Raw genomic sequence first — 14,075 nt, forward strand, 5'->3', positions numbered from 1 at the left:
GAGCACTGGCCAGTGTGTTCTGGCAGACGGGCACTCCCCCTGTCAGAACATAATAGCACAGTGGGAGATCGCTGCGCTAAAATTGCATCATTAGTACAGAAAGCACCTCCCAAGACCCTCAGCTTTTTCCATTCAGCCTGCAGGGCTGAACTAAAAAAAACTTACTATGTGTACCAGGCTTTAGGATGATATCCTAAAAGAGCCCTTGTTAAATATCTAACTGCTCTAACACAGCAAAGCTGTCAGGAAACACATATGTGCATATGCATCAAAAATCCAAGTTTGAATAGGACCTTATTATGATGAGTTATCACCTAGGGATTTCTTGGTGCTACAAGACAGAAAATGTATCCATGCAGCTCTTCTCCCCCCCTCAATAAGCCTACTAGCTGGCAGCACAATTGTGATTAACTGCAAATATGTGCAACACAATAAATATGAATCGGTGCATCGCTTTCTCGATAAAATCAAATGTAACTAATTAGCAACAATGATAAGTCTCCATTCTAAAGACATCAATTTGCAGCCAATATTCAATATGTCCTAACATCTATATACTGTACCAAATCAAGCATAAAAAAACACAATAATTAAAAAATAGTGATCAAATATTAATAACTTTCCTTTGTTCATATCATCTCCCCATATATTTATGCAGAATGTGATCCAACATATCAAATCGGTGTTAACATCCTATGATGTATCATAAATCTTCTATGAACAATCCACATCACTATGCACAGTGAACCAAAATTGTGAATTCATGTGTTCATAAACAGTGCTGTGCGCCTTCACCAACCAATGTTACATTCAGCTCACCATATGGGTAAGAGCTCTAAGCCATAGGAGGTCATAAACAGCACTATTGGTAATTCTGGTAATAAAGCCCATCTCCTGATGGTGCTCCTAGTCATTTTAGATGCTGCTTTAGGGGTAAAAAAACAACAGAAATGTTCTGCAACACAACTATGGCCAGGAAGTGACGTCATCCCACATGCTACACTTGAACGTGACATAGTACACCCAGGACAGAGCAATCCCACACTATTTTGGAGTAGACATCCAAGATTTCTATGTGATTATATCTACACGTAAATTTATCCTAGTTTAGCACTTCACTTGAGAGTAGACTACATTGTTTTAATATAATAGAAGCGTTTTAAGGTTTTCCATTATGGTGGTCCCCCTCTACTTCCTCTTTTGTATGGTATCATATATTTGGCTGGAGGATAAATGGAACACCATATCTAAGGATGTGGTGGATGGTAACATATAAATCTAGTGCATAGCAAGAGCATTATGACTTACCTGTAGTGGGTGTTCATATCTATCTGGTGAGTTCTTTGTGTTGTTGGTGGAGGAGCACTGGAAAACAGCACAAAAGCACAAGGTTGTGTTTTTTTGAAGAGTGCATGGAAGCACCTTTTTGAATGTAATCTATTGCACAGACATTTTAAGTTACCCATGTGGTGGCATAGAATATATCATTTAGTGGACTTTTCTTTTATTTAATAATTACCTTCAATGTTTTTATGTTCACTTTTTTGTTTGTTTTCTTTTTATACATTTTGTTTGACTGCATTTTATTTTTAACAAACAGCACTGTAAGCATTTCTTGGAGATTGGTGATTAACCACTTGCCTACTTTTTGCCTACCATTTTCATCTTTCAGTGCTGTCGCACTTTGAATGACAATTGTGTGGTCATGCAACATTGTACCCATATGACATTTTTATCATTTTTTTCACACAAATAGAGCTCTCTTTTGGTGGTATTTAATCACCACTGGGTGTTTTGTTTTTTGCTAAACAAAAAAAGACTGAACATTTTGAAAAAATAAAAAGGTTTTCCTAGTATCTATTATAAAAGTCTGCAAACAGGTAATTTTTCTCCTTCACTGATGTGCGTTGATGAGGCTGCAGTGATAGGCACTGATAGGCAGCACTTATGGGCAATTATTATTATTATTATACAGTATTTATAAAGCGCCAATGGTTCGCTCAGCGCTGTACATTACAAAGGGGGACAGAACATGTGACAGAACAATACCAATACAATGCAAAACATGAGGGGATCGAGGGCCCTGCTCTTTTGGGCTTACAATCTAGGAGGGAGGGGATAGTGGTACAGGAGGAGATAGCTGTGGGGGATGGAGTGGTAGGAAGAGTGTAGAGGTCGGCAAGTTAGCAGGGGGTAGGGTAGGCTTCCCTGAAGAGATGGGTTTTCAGGGTGCGCCTAAAGGAGAGGAGAGTAGGTGATAATCTGATGGGTTGGGGCAGGGAGTTCCAGAGGATGGGTGACACCCTGGAGAAGTCCTGGAGGCGGGCATGGGAGGAGGAGACCAGGGAACTAGAGAGAAGGAGGTCTTGTGAGGAGCGGAGTGTGCGTGGTGGGCGGTACTTGGATATTAGGTCAGTGATGTAGTACGGGGCAGTATGGTGGACAGCTTTGTACGTCAGTGAAAATCGTGGACCGCTTCATCTGTTTAGCATGTCAACCTTACGCAGGGGCTGGCTAATCTTCTCTGTATCATTCCACGTTCTAATCAGCGCCCCGCCGAGGCAATGATAGACAGCACTGATGGGCATTAATGATAGGCAACAATGAGCACTGATAGGCTGCACTGATGAGGAGGCACTGATGAGGTGGCACTGGTGAGCATTGATGGGGAGGCACTGATGAGGCTGCACTGATATGGGGGGAGTGGGGAAGTGGGGAAGGTGTTCTGGGAGGACATCATATGACACCATCCAAAAACTGGACGACCGCGCTGTAGCTGTCATTTGGCTATAACGCGGTCAGGAAGTGGTTAAGAGTATAAGGGCACTTTCATTACAGCTGCTTTTTCTGTATATGTGCACCCATTCTAGCACAGGTATATAATATAACTTGATACTAACTATGGGCATGTATATTCACACAAACACACACATACTGTCCAAACCTGAACACTCATATCACGCCAATATTGTTCTTGTTAATTCAACAAAAGAAATGAGATCAGGCTCTTTTTAAAAACATTATTTTAACTTCCAGCAGGACATGTATCTGTAAATTTACAGAAAGAGCTGTTAGGAAATTCTGAAATGTTCAATATGTTTCATACTGAGCGGTGACAGGGGTTATACATCACAGGCAGAAATATTGTTAGTTTTTCTATTACCTTAATGCTGAATATAATATTGGTTTGCTTTGGTGCATGCAAAACAATAAACTTTTTACAGCTATAAGTTCCTGCTTCATAGGAAATGTGATTACTATTCTTCTCATAAGATATTCTGAATACATTTCTGGGCTTATCTCACCTAATCATGAGGTGGGTATATGAGCAGCCAAGGAAGAACAAAAGGTTCATGAGGAATTATGAAGTAGTTATTGTATAGGTGCAGTTTATAAAAATTACTGAAAGTGGATATTGGTATATGTACCAGCATTATTCAAGGTTAGTTTTATAGGAGTCATCTTAGTCAAAGAGATATGCAGAGCAGGTAAAGATGGAAAGAATTAAAAAATATGTTGTATGAATAGATATCCTGGTCCCCATCAGCGAAGCTTGTAGACATAAAACAATACCTGTTTGCTAAGCTCATTTCTTTTGCATATGATACTTTCCTTTTTTACTAATTGTAACCTGGCCAAAAACATAATGGCAATGGGTTTGACTTACTAAATCAAATTAAACAGGACAGGGTTAAATTGTATAGGTACACTTGCATCCCCGGCTTACTGTGCATGTTGAACATTCAGCTCATAAAGATATGCGCATGCAATAAACAATGCCTTTTCATGCATCATTCACTAAAGATTTTACAAATATCATTTATCATTTGTCTCAGTTAACGATTGTGTTTTACTCTTACATTGTATCCATATTGAAAAATGCTATCAGGTCAGATAGACCCAAAATTAGACACAATCACATTTTTATTTTAACCACTTGCCCTCCAGAGGATTTATCCCCCTTCCAGACCAGGCCATTTTTTGCGATACTTTAACTGACAATTGCACAGTCATGCAGCGCTGCACCCAAATAAAATTTGGGTCCTTTTTCCCACAAATAGAGCTTTCTTTTGGTGGTATTTGATCGCCTCTGCGCTATATACAAAAAAAACCAACAATTTTGAAAAAAAAACAATATTTTTTACTTTTTGCTATAAAACATATCCAGTAAAAAATGTTAAACATCTAATTTTGTCATAAATTTAGGCTAAAATGTATTCTGCTGCATGTCTTTGCTAAAAAAAATCCCAAGATGTGTAAATTAATTGGTTTATGGGAAAGTTATAGCGTCTACAAATGGCGGTATATATAATGGAATTTTTTTTTATACTAGTAATGGCGGCAATCAGCAACTTATAGAGGGACTGCGGCGGGCATTCTGACATTGGGGGGAACTGACTAACTGCCACTGACATCCCCAGTGACACTAATACAGTGATAAGTGCTAATAGAAAGCACTGACACTGTACTAATGACACTGGGCAGGAAGGGGTTAACATCTGGAGCGATCAAAGGGTTAACTGTGTGCTGTGTGTGTTTCACATTATGTGCTGTGTTACTGTGAAAGCATGCTCCTTTGTATTGCTAAGCAGAGCAATACAAAGCAGCATACTGGTGCTGACAGGGGAGAGATCTGTATTGTTTACATACAGACCTCTCCCCTATAAATGTTCCTCGGGTTCCAGCGGGGAATCACCAGCTGGGACCCAATGGACAACAGCTATAGCCGCAAATGGCATGTGCCCCCTACCCGGAAATACAAAATCTTATACATATATATATACTGTATGCGATTTTGCGCAGCCCTGCTGCCCTGTAGCAGTAGTTCTGCTATAGAGCAGTCGAGAAGCAGTTAAGCATGCCCCAGGTGTTATATATATTTGGACACTGGCATGCACATTCCATAGCTAGCCACATTTTCTAGTAAATTCCACTGATATGCGCTAAAGCCTACGTACACATATCTGTACACGTCGCAGTAAGCTCCGTAAGTATGGGATTTGTCTGTTTGCGTAAGATCAATGTGCCAATGTTTGCCCATATCTTTTTAAAATTCTTTGCTCGTATCTTTAAGTAGAAAGGGGCCAATGCATCAAGAGACTTATAGGAATTAGGCTGTATATAGCGGAAATAAAATTAGTAATTGATGTTATCAGATCAGGATAAATAAAGATGACTCATTGTGTTTATTTGAGACACTGAATGTCTAATCTAACCCCTAAGATTAACTCAACACTTTACCTTTTCGAAACCCTTATCTTTTAACTTCACCCTACCCTTAACCTAAAACTTAAAGTTAATAGATAACTTTAACTCTGAACTTAAAGTGTTACTAAACCCAGGACCCTGCATTCACTATATCTTGTCTCCCATAGTACACACTACATGGAAGTGCAATTATTTTAGTAAATATAAACTGATAAATACCTTTTTTTTTATCAGCAGTTAGAGCAGTCTTGTGACTTCTATTAGTGTCCAGCTCATTACTGGTTAAAGCTTGTAGGAGGAGTTTTCATTTTGCTCTAGGAGGATGCAGAACCCCAAACCTCTGTCTAGACAGCGCTGATTGGCACTGTGCTGATCACATGCACTCTCCTAAGAAAAAAAAAAAACCTCTCTAGCAATACGCACCAAACTGAGCATGTGCAGAGTGCCTGCACAGGAAATGTCTTATCAGGAGATAAGAGGAAGACATTGGAAGAAGGGGAGGACCAATGAAGTCAGGATCAAACAGCGTTTTTACACACTGAAGAGGATTAACCCCTTACGTTCCACAGTGAGTATAAAAAGTATGCTTTACTGCATATACGCACTGATTTTACTGTTGTGGGTTTAGTAACACATTAACACTTAACCCCTTAAATATTAACGGTAGCCAATAAGCTTTATTCTAGCCCTAGCCTTAATCTAACCTCTAATCTAATGGCTAACTGTAAATGAACCCACTAAAATCTGTGGGGTTTAAAGTATAGCATCATTGCTGTGCTAAGATCAATTATTTGATAAACTTTAATGGTCTAGATACAGTGATGTGAAAACGTAAGTATACTTTATGGAGTTTGATGATTTTTCCAACAAATTTGAACAGGTAAACATTAGATAGTGACTCAAATGAAAGTAATATACTAGAACAAATGACATAAATTTTACATGGTGTATTAAATTTCATGATTTAGTTTAAAGAATATGTTTCCTCAACAATTCATATTCCTGATATGTGCCTTGTACTACCAGGCCCTCTGCTTTCCTAATTCAAACTGACTACACTACGCATAGAAGCAGATCCATCTTGGCATGGTCAGTTTTCTGGCTGTACTGGGAGAATCCCTTCCTGTACTCCAATGATCAGACTTCTGCTGACATGTCCCCCCTCACGGCCATTCCCTGGGAAGATCAGTGTACTGCTGCCTCTTCACACCCCCTCTAAGCTCCTTATGCAGCTGAGAACAGAGATTATATGATCACGTGCAAGAAAAAGGACATTTATAATGTTTTATTTTATATATATATATATATATATATATATATATATATATATATACATATACACATACACACACATATATATATATATATACGCGCACACACACACAAATGTGTTGCCTTTCATCTATTTTAAACTGAATGAGTTGTTTTACAAGGTAAGGGTTCACACAGGGGTGGACTGACCATTCAAGCACTCAGGCACTGCCCGAGGGCCCGGGGTTAGTAGGGGGCCCCATGAAATGCCCCTGTTACCTTTTTCATAGGCTTTTTTGGGTGTGCTTTGAGTGTGAGCAAGGATACAGGGGCCCCATGAGTTGTCAGTCCGCCCCTGGGTTCACATATACTTTAATAAAGATGTGTCACATGGAAAAAGTAAGCACACCCCTGAATTTATGATCACCCCAAAGCCATTAAATTAGAATCCTGTGTTCCAGATTAGATGTCGGTGATTAGACGCTTCTTTTCGAGAATTTAGTAGTATTTTTGCATGGTATGCATATTGAAAAATGCTGATAGGGGGCAGAGAGACCCAGAATTAGACAAAATCACATTTTTGTTTGATACTAGAGTGCCTATTCCATAGGAAAACACATGGTTTAATAAATTCCACTCATACTGTATATGCTGATGGTCAAAAAATATTTGAACAGACAAATATTAGATCCTATTCAGATAGTGCCTACAGAATTTTTTGAATTCCCAAATGTACTAGATTCCAAAAAACTGCTAATTTGTCCAGGACTGGCCAGTGCAGCAAATTCAACTCAAGAGCTGACTGTTTGATGCTCAAAGAAGACTCCAGCAACCTATAAACTTCAATGTGGGGTGTTTATGTACCTCTTGCATTAGTTGGAGTCAAAGAGCATTCATCTACAATTAGAAAGAAATTGTTCCAATTCAAACTGCATAAGAGGTGTGTTAAGAAAAAGCCTTTGCTCTCCAAAAGGAAAATTACAGTAAGGCTACAGTTTACAATTGAACATATAAGCAAATATGAGGCCTTCTAGAGCAAGAGCTGAAGATTGATCAATCAAATATAGAGTTGTTTGGTCACTGTAGACATGTTTTCCACAAACTGAAGATAGCATTTTCAAAAGAAGACAACAACTTGGTTGTGGTTTTGGTCTGATTTGGGGTTGCTTTGCTGCTTCAAGGTCTGGGCAGCTTGCATCTAAAAGTAAACTATACATTCTGCATCATATCAAAGTGTGCTTGATGAGAATGTGAAGCCATCTATCCAAAAGTTGAAGTAGAACCAAAAACGTGTCTTTTAACAAAATAATTATCCAAAGCACACAAGCAAATCCACCAAAGCATGGCTCAGAAATAGAGGGTTATGGACGACTCTAGTCAAAGCTCTGATTTGATTTCCATTACAAAAATTTGTAGGGGGATTTTGAAATGGGCAGTTTATGCAAAGAGAAGTGGAAAACTGGTCAAAAATGTTTATGTCAGAGACTGGTGAGATTGGTGAGCAGGTAGACAAAATGTCAACATTTCTGCTACAAGGGGCAATACCAGCATTGATGAAAAGGGTGTACTTTCATATTTCACAGTAAACTATTACATATTTTTGATGAATACATTATTGAAAAGACTAATTATTTTCATGTGTTTCTGTTCAAATACAGTATATATCTGTAGGCATGGCTTACAATAAATCTAATGATTGCATGTTTAAATTTATTGAATACACATATATATTTTGCTTTTAGCAAGACTGGTCATTTAATTTATTTCATTTTTAAAGCAATTTTGTTAGTTACTTAGCTTCCCATATATAGAAGAATGACAAGAATTCAGTTTTTTCAAGACAACAATGAAATAGGAAGCACTAAATGTTCCTATTAAAACTGTTTAAAGAGAAGCACAGGAGGACAAATGACTAAATTAGTGGCTTAGAACACAGACTGAACAAATTTAAATAGGAGCCAGTCTTGAGACAACATGAGATGACCCACATAGAATCTATCCTTCCATAACTAGAACATGTTGTGCTATTTGGAAAGTGATAATACCGTTAATAATATGTGGGCAGTAATAGTCATTGCAAAATTCTATTTCCGGCCATATGGACTGATGAGGCAAATCAAATAATTGATGTTACAAAGTGTCATACAGAACAAAAAATATCTTACCATGGGCATAAGATAAGCAAGTAATCAATTTCATAATATCTCAGCAAAGATATTTTAAACATTCAAGATCAGATAGAAATTTACTGCAGATGATGAAAATGGATGATTTATCTACAGTGTAATATAAAGAAAAAGCGTGTTTAGTGAAGACATTATTGTAACAACATGGATTCAGTCACTGTCTTGTACCTTGAATAAAGTAATATGGAATTATTTGATGAATGTGTTTTTCGGCTGCTTAGAGTTTAGTTTATTAGTTTATTAAAATAAATATTGGGCAGTACACTGACTTAGTGGTTAATATGTCTGCCTTGCAGCACTGGGGTACCTGTTATGAATTCCATTCAGGATAAATCTGCTTGGAATTTGCATGTTTTCCCTGTGCTTGCATGGGTGTATTCCTGTTTCCTCCCACATTTCAAAGATATGCTGGCAGGTTTATTGGCTCCTGACTACATTGGCCTTAGCAGAAGCACCTAAGGAGCTAACGCATAATAATGGACCATTCTAGCCTTTCTAGGATATCAGTTCCACAAATTCCCCATAGCACGCAATGAGCATCCAGCAGTAATCAAATAAAGGACCTTCACTCTGTTAATCTTTGCTCAATTCAAAGCTTATTAACCACTTCCCGCATATATGAGGCCTCTCAGGTGGTGGACTTTAACGCCAAGTGGCCGCGTATATATGCCCCTATGTATACCCTTTACTGTGCCGAGAGCATGCTCCCAGATCAGTAACCAGTGAGTACCGGAACATTCCCGATGCATACTTGCAATCTGGAACTTTCCAATCACGTGCCAATCACAGCAGTCACATGATTGGAATGACCACCTCCGTATCCCCACATTTAGAACCTATTAAAGGGCCAGAAGGCAGCAGGAAGGGGTTAAGATAAGTCTGGAGGAGTTAGGGTTTGGGTGTAAGAGATACCCAAGCGGCTCAAAAATAATTACTTCCACAAATAGCTTGTGTGAAAAAAATGACTCCAGCCCCCCTCACCGACCGGTTGAAAAGTTCAGCCTCTTTCACAGCCTGATTTGATGTGCCTTTAAAACAAGAGCCAGCAATACTTGAGCTGTGCTCCTTTGCTAGGAAGCTTCCGGGTGGGGGGGGGGGGAGTTACTAAAACTGCTGCACTCAGAATCTGATACAGATATGCATGGTAGCCAATCAGCTTTTATCTTCAGGTTGTGCAGTTAAGCTTTGACAATAAAACCTGGAACCTGATTGGTTTCTATGCAGAGCTGCATCAGATATTGCACTCTCCAGTTTTAGTAAATAGTCCCCACAGTGCTCTGCAAAATCATTGTTAAATGATTATTTGTAAAACAAAGGTATATACATATACAGTATATACAGTGTTCAGCATAAATGAGTACACCCGTTTTGAAAAGTAAGATTTTAATCAATATCTCAATGAACACAAGAACAATTTCCACAATTTTGACAAAACTGAGTTTTAGAGAACATTTGTTTAGCTCATTACATGAAAGTAAGGTTAATAAGATAACTTAGATTAAAAAAATCCTCAGTTTTACTCAAATTAGTTGATGCAAAAATGAATACATCCCGCAACAAAAACTACTACATCTAGTATTTTGTATAACCTCCATGATTTGTAAGGACAGCACCAAGTCTTCTAGGCATGGTATTAACAAGTTGGCAACATATTGCAACATCTATCTTTTTCCATTCTTCAGGAACGACCTCTTTTAGAGCCTGAATGCTGGATGGAGAGTGATGCTCAACTTGTCTCTTCATAATTCCCCATAGGTGTTTGATTGGGTTGACATACTTGGCCACTGAATCACTTTCACCCTGTTCTCCATCAGAAATGCAACAGTGGCCTTATATGTGTGTTTTGTCATGTTGGAAAAGTGTATGCCACCCGAGGGCATCGAGTGATGGTAGCATCTTCTCTTTCAATATAGAGCAGTACATCTGTGAATTCACGATACCATCAATAAAGTGCAGCTCCCCGACACCAGCGGCACTCATGCAGGCCCACAGAAGGACACTGCCACCACCATGTTTCACTGTAGGCACCATTAATTTTTCTTTGTACTCCTCACCTTTGTGATGCCATACAGTTTTGAAGCCATCAGTTCCAAAAATATTTATCTTGATCTCATCACTCCACAGTACAGAGTCCCTATAGTCTTCTGCTTTTTCAGCACGGGCCCTGGCAAACTCTAGGTGGGCTTTTTTGTGCATGGGCATTAGGAGAAGCTTCCTTCATTGACGACACTCATGCATGCCATTCCTATGCAGTGTACGCTGTATTGTGTCATGGGAAACAATCAACCCAGTTTAGCTTTATAGAGATGCCATTTAATAGGGGGTACTAAGCAGCTAGGCATGAACTTCAGCACTATAAGAGCTGTACTAACACTTAAAAATGTTAGTGCATTATTACTGTTATTTTGTGGGATGTTAGATATTAGATTTGTGAGAAATAATATGTGTGTGAAATTAGAACTGCACATGCTAAGATGATATTTATATTTGTTTTCTATTGTTGGATGCCCTGTGAAAAAGCTAGCTGTGTGCAATATCAACTGAACCAATAATGATGACAACATCATATGGTTCTATGTAAATACAGAGCATGTATTCTTAACACCAAGACTTCATAAGCCCCAGGGCATTTACATTGTCTGCTCTCTGTGTAGCTATACTATAGATACTTGCTATATTTATTTATTTTTTCTTGGCTTCTGTCTCCTCGTTGACCTTCTTCAGTTGTCAGCACCCCACCTTCTCCACTCTGGTTTCCAGCTGCCACCTTCTAGTCAAACATCTGTTGATGAAACCTGCAAGCAAAAATATTTGCATCAGAGAACTGCATTAAAGTATTCTTGCTGATGTTGCATATATGGGTTTTTTTTGTTGTTTATTGGTTTTAACTTCGATATATTTCAGATACAATATTTCTACAGGATTTAGAATAAGTCAAACAATAGAAACACAACAGCACCACAGATCTGAAACAGGTTGCATAACTCTTAGCCCATGGACAAGAATGGGCTCCCATCAGCCTGTCATATTCCATGAATCAGACAAAATGACTGCCGAATTCAAACAAAACCATTCTAATGAGATCATATCTTAATGACGTTATCAAAGGGGTTTGTTTCAGGGAACATCATATTAGTGTAATAGCATGCTGTTGAATAGCCATATTAGCCGTAAATGGTTTTATCATAATGCTCTTCATGATCCTCACCATTATATGATAATATCATAACATACTTACAGAGTCCTCATCAGTCTACTTAATGTCACTAGAAATAATGACAGCAGTTCTGCTTTTCAGCTTTTCTGGCAGATGATGAATGGTCTCTGCTAGCTGAGCTATCTCTAGTAGATGTCAGTCCATGTTAGCAGCAGCAAAGAGATGCATACAAAGAGCAGGCTTGTCAGAAATGTATTACAGATGGGCAGTAGTCAATATCACTGTATTAAATGTAGTCTGTACTCAGAGGCTGAATCTGCTAGAGGAGATCCATAGAGACGGCCTAACCTCATCTTTTTCTCTTTAATTGTATTTTGTACAGGTCAATATTTGTGAAATCCTTGTCTGTTTTTCTTCTATGTCTACCAAACAGCATAGGATGGTGAAAAGTTCTTTATCTTCACAGCAGGATATATTTTTGTCAACTGCTAGTGGTTATTGACTCTATGGACCACCTGGGCTCTCCATCACTCGCTAGTTTCCTGTCAATAATTTGTGTGAAATGTGTTTTTATGCTTTCTATGTGCTTATTTATGTATTTCAGTGTATTAAAGTGGGCTTTTCAGTAACTTTAAAGTGTATATCTGGTCAAAAATGTAATTCATATATTCATCTTCGCATCATATTTCAATTTTTTCAAGCCTAATCCTGTTAATCTGAAACATCTTGTTTGTAAACTGTGAATTTTCCCACACATTGAGGTCAATTCACAAAAGGATATTGTATGAGATATTTGGGTCATATAACACATTTAACCCAAATATGTCATGCAATATGACAAATGTCAATTCACTACAGGTTTATGCTGTATTTACTGCATAAAATAAGCTCAGTAACACTCAATAAACCTGTCTTAAAGTCATTTTACAAAAAAGTAAACAAAAGCATTAATTAAATAAGCGGTGGTCTAGCCACACGGTATTTAATGAATACTAGCTGGTTGATAAGGGGCTGGCACCTATTGCATCCTTAAAATCCAGTGGCTCATCTGCTGTCAGCGAGAATGTCATTGACCCCGCCCTCATGATTTACTAAAGCGAGGAGAGAGGAGTGTAAGTTGGCAGGAGCTAATCGTCTGGAGCAGCAAGTTTTTGTTTTTTTTCTCATGCGGGTGGCGAGCGGTGTTCATAAAATTGACAATGGAAGTACATCTACACTTTTTTTTTTTTTTTTTAAATAAATTACTTGTCAAAAACTGTCTGCTATTTTTATTTACGCTAATCTTTTTTCTGTGAATGAGTACGAGTACTATTTACCCCATATTTATTCACATGGGGAGTCCAGGATCTGAAAGCCCCCTTGTTAAACGGGGCTTCCAGATTCCAATAAATTACCCCCAACACCCCTACAACCACCGGGATAGGGTTGTGGGGAAGAAGCCCTTGTCCTCATCAACAAGAGGGCAAGGTGCTTGGGGGGGAAGGTCCCCCCAAAGCACCCCCCCATGTTGAGGGCATGAGGCCTGGTATGGTTCAGGATTATGGCCTGCTGGGCTGCAGAGTGTAGGTCATTCTATGCATGCAGTGCTAATTATTTCTGTGTCACTACTAGTAGTCATTGCCTGTACCCAGTTGTTGTCATTTTCTGTGCCCAGATATTATTTTCACATTTTCAACATTTTTATAACGTACTGTGTCCTACGTATCTAGATCTTCCATTGACATAAAGTAAAATTAACGTCTTGTTTTATGAAAGGCTGTGACAGGCAATTATCGCAGAAAAGACATGCAATGTCTCTCCTGCAATAAACTGCTTCTCATCTTACAGTGTTGGGATGATCCTTGTGTGCTGAGATGAGTGGCTCCTACACATTCACAGGAGTGACATCATCCCGCATCAGCCAATGAAGATGGCGGAATAAAGCATAGAGAAAAAATTGCAGGTGCCAACAAGGGACAGAGGCCGTTGGAAGAAAGGTAAGTAAGGATTCCTTTAGTTCTGCTTTATGGGGTATGCAAAACACTGTTAAATAAGTCTTGTGATGCCATAACTAACCTTCTTTCAAAAATGTGGGTTGCCCAGCTTTTATGACGTTCCAATGGATGCATTGCTTTTGATATTGGAATAAGCATGCATTAACTAATGTCAAAATAAAGTCAGGCAATCTCTTGATTGACATACCTTATTCCATGTCAAGTGCTAAAGGAATAGGGGTTGATTTACTAAAGGTTAAAGGACTAGGGAAGGAAATTTTCCTCAGAGCTTGGTGAGCA

The 14,075-nt window shown here is 38.6% G+C and overlaps 1 protein-coding gene and 1 non-coding gene across 4 annotated transcripts in view; one reads left to right on the forward strand and one right to left on the reverse strand.

Annotated features, from left to right (window-relative positions):
• SEZ6L (seizure related 6 homolog like) overlaps window positions 1–14,075 on the forward strand; it is a 570,023-nt gene that overhangs the window by 233,321 nt on the left and 322,627 nt on the right. The window lies entirely within an intron of this gene.
• On the reverse strand, window positions 2,462–2,564 carry LOC149457089 (U6 spliceosomal RNA). Its single transcript, XR_016313755.1, has one exon. It is a non-coding gene; the product is annotated as a U6 spliceosomal RNA (small nuclear RNA).

The sequence above is a fragment of the Staurois parvus genome, unplaced genomic scaffold (genome assembly GCF_062004578.1).
Source record: "Staurois parvus isolate SC_StPar_1 unplaced genomic scaffold, SC_StPar_1.0 ptg000336l, whole genome shotgun sequence".
NCBI lineage: Eukaryota > Metazoa > Chordata > Amphibia > Anura > Ranidae > Staurois > Staurois parvus.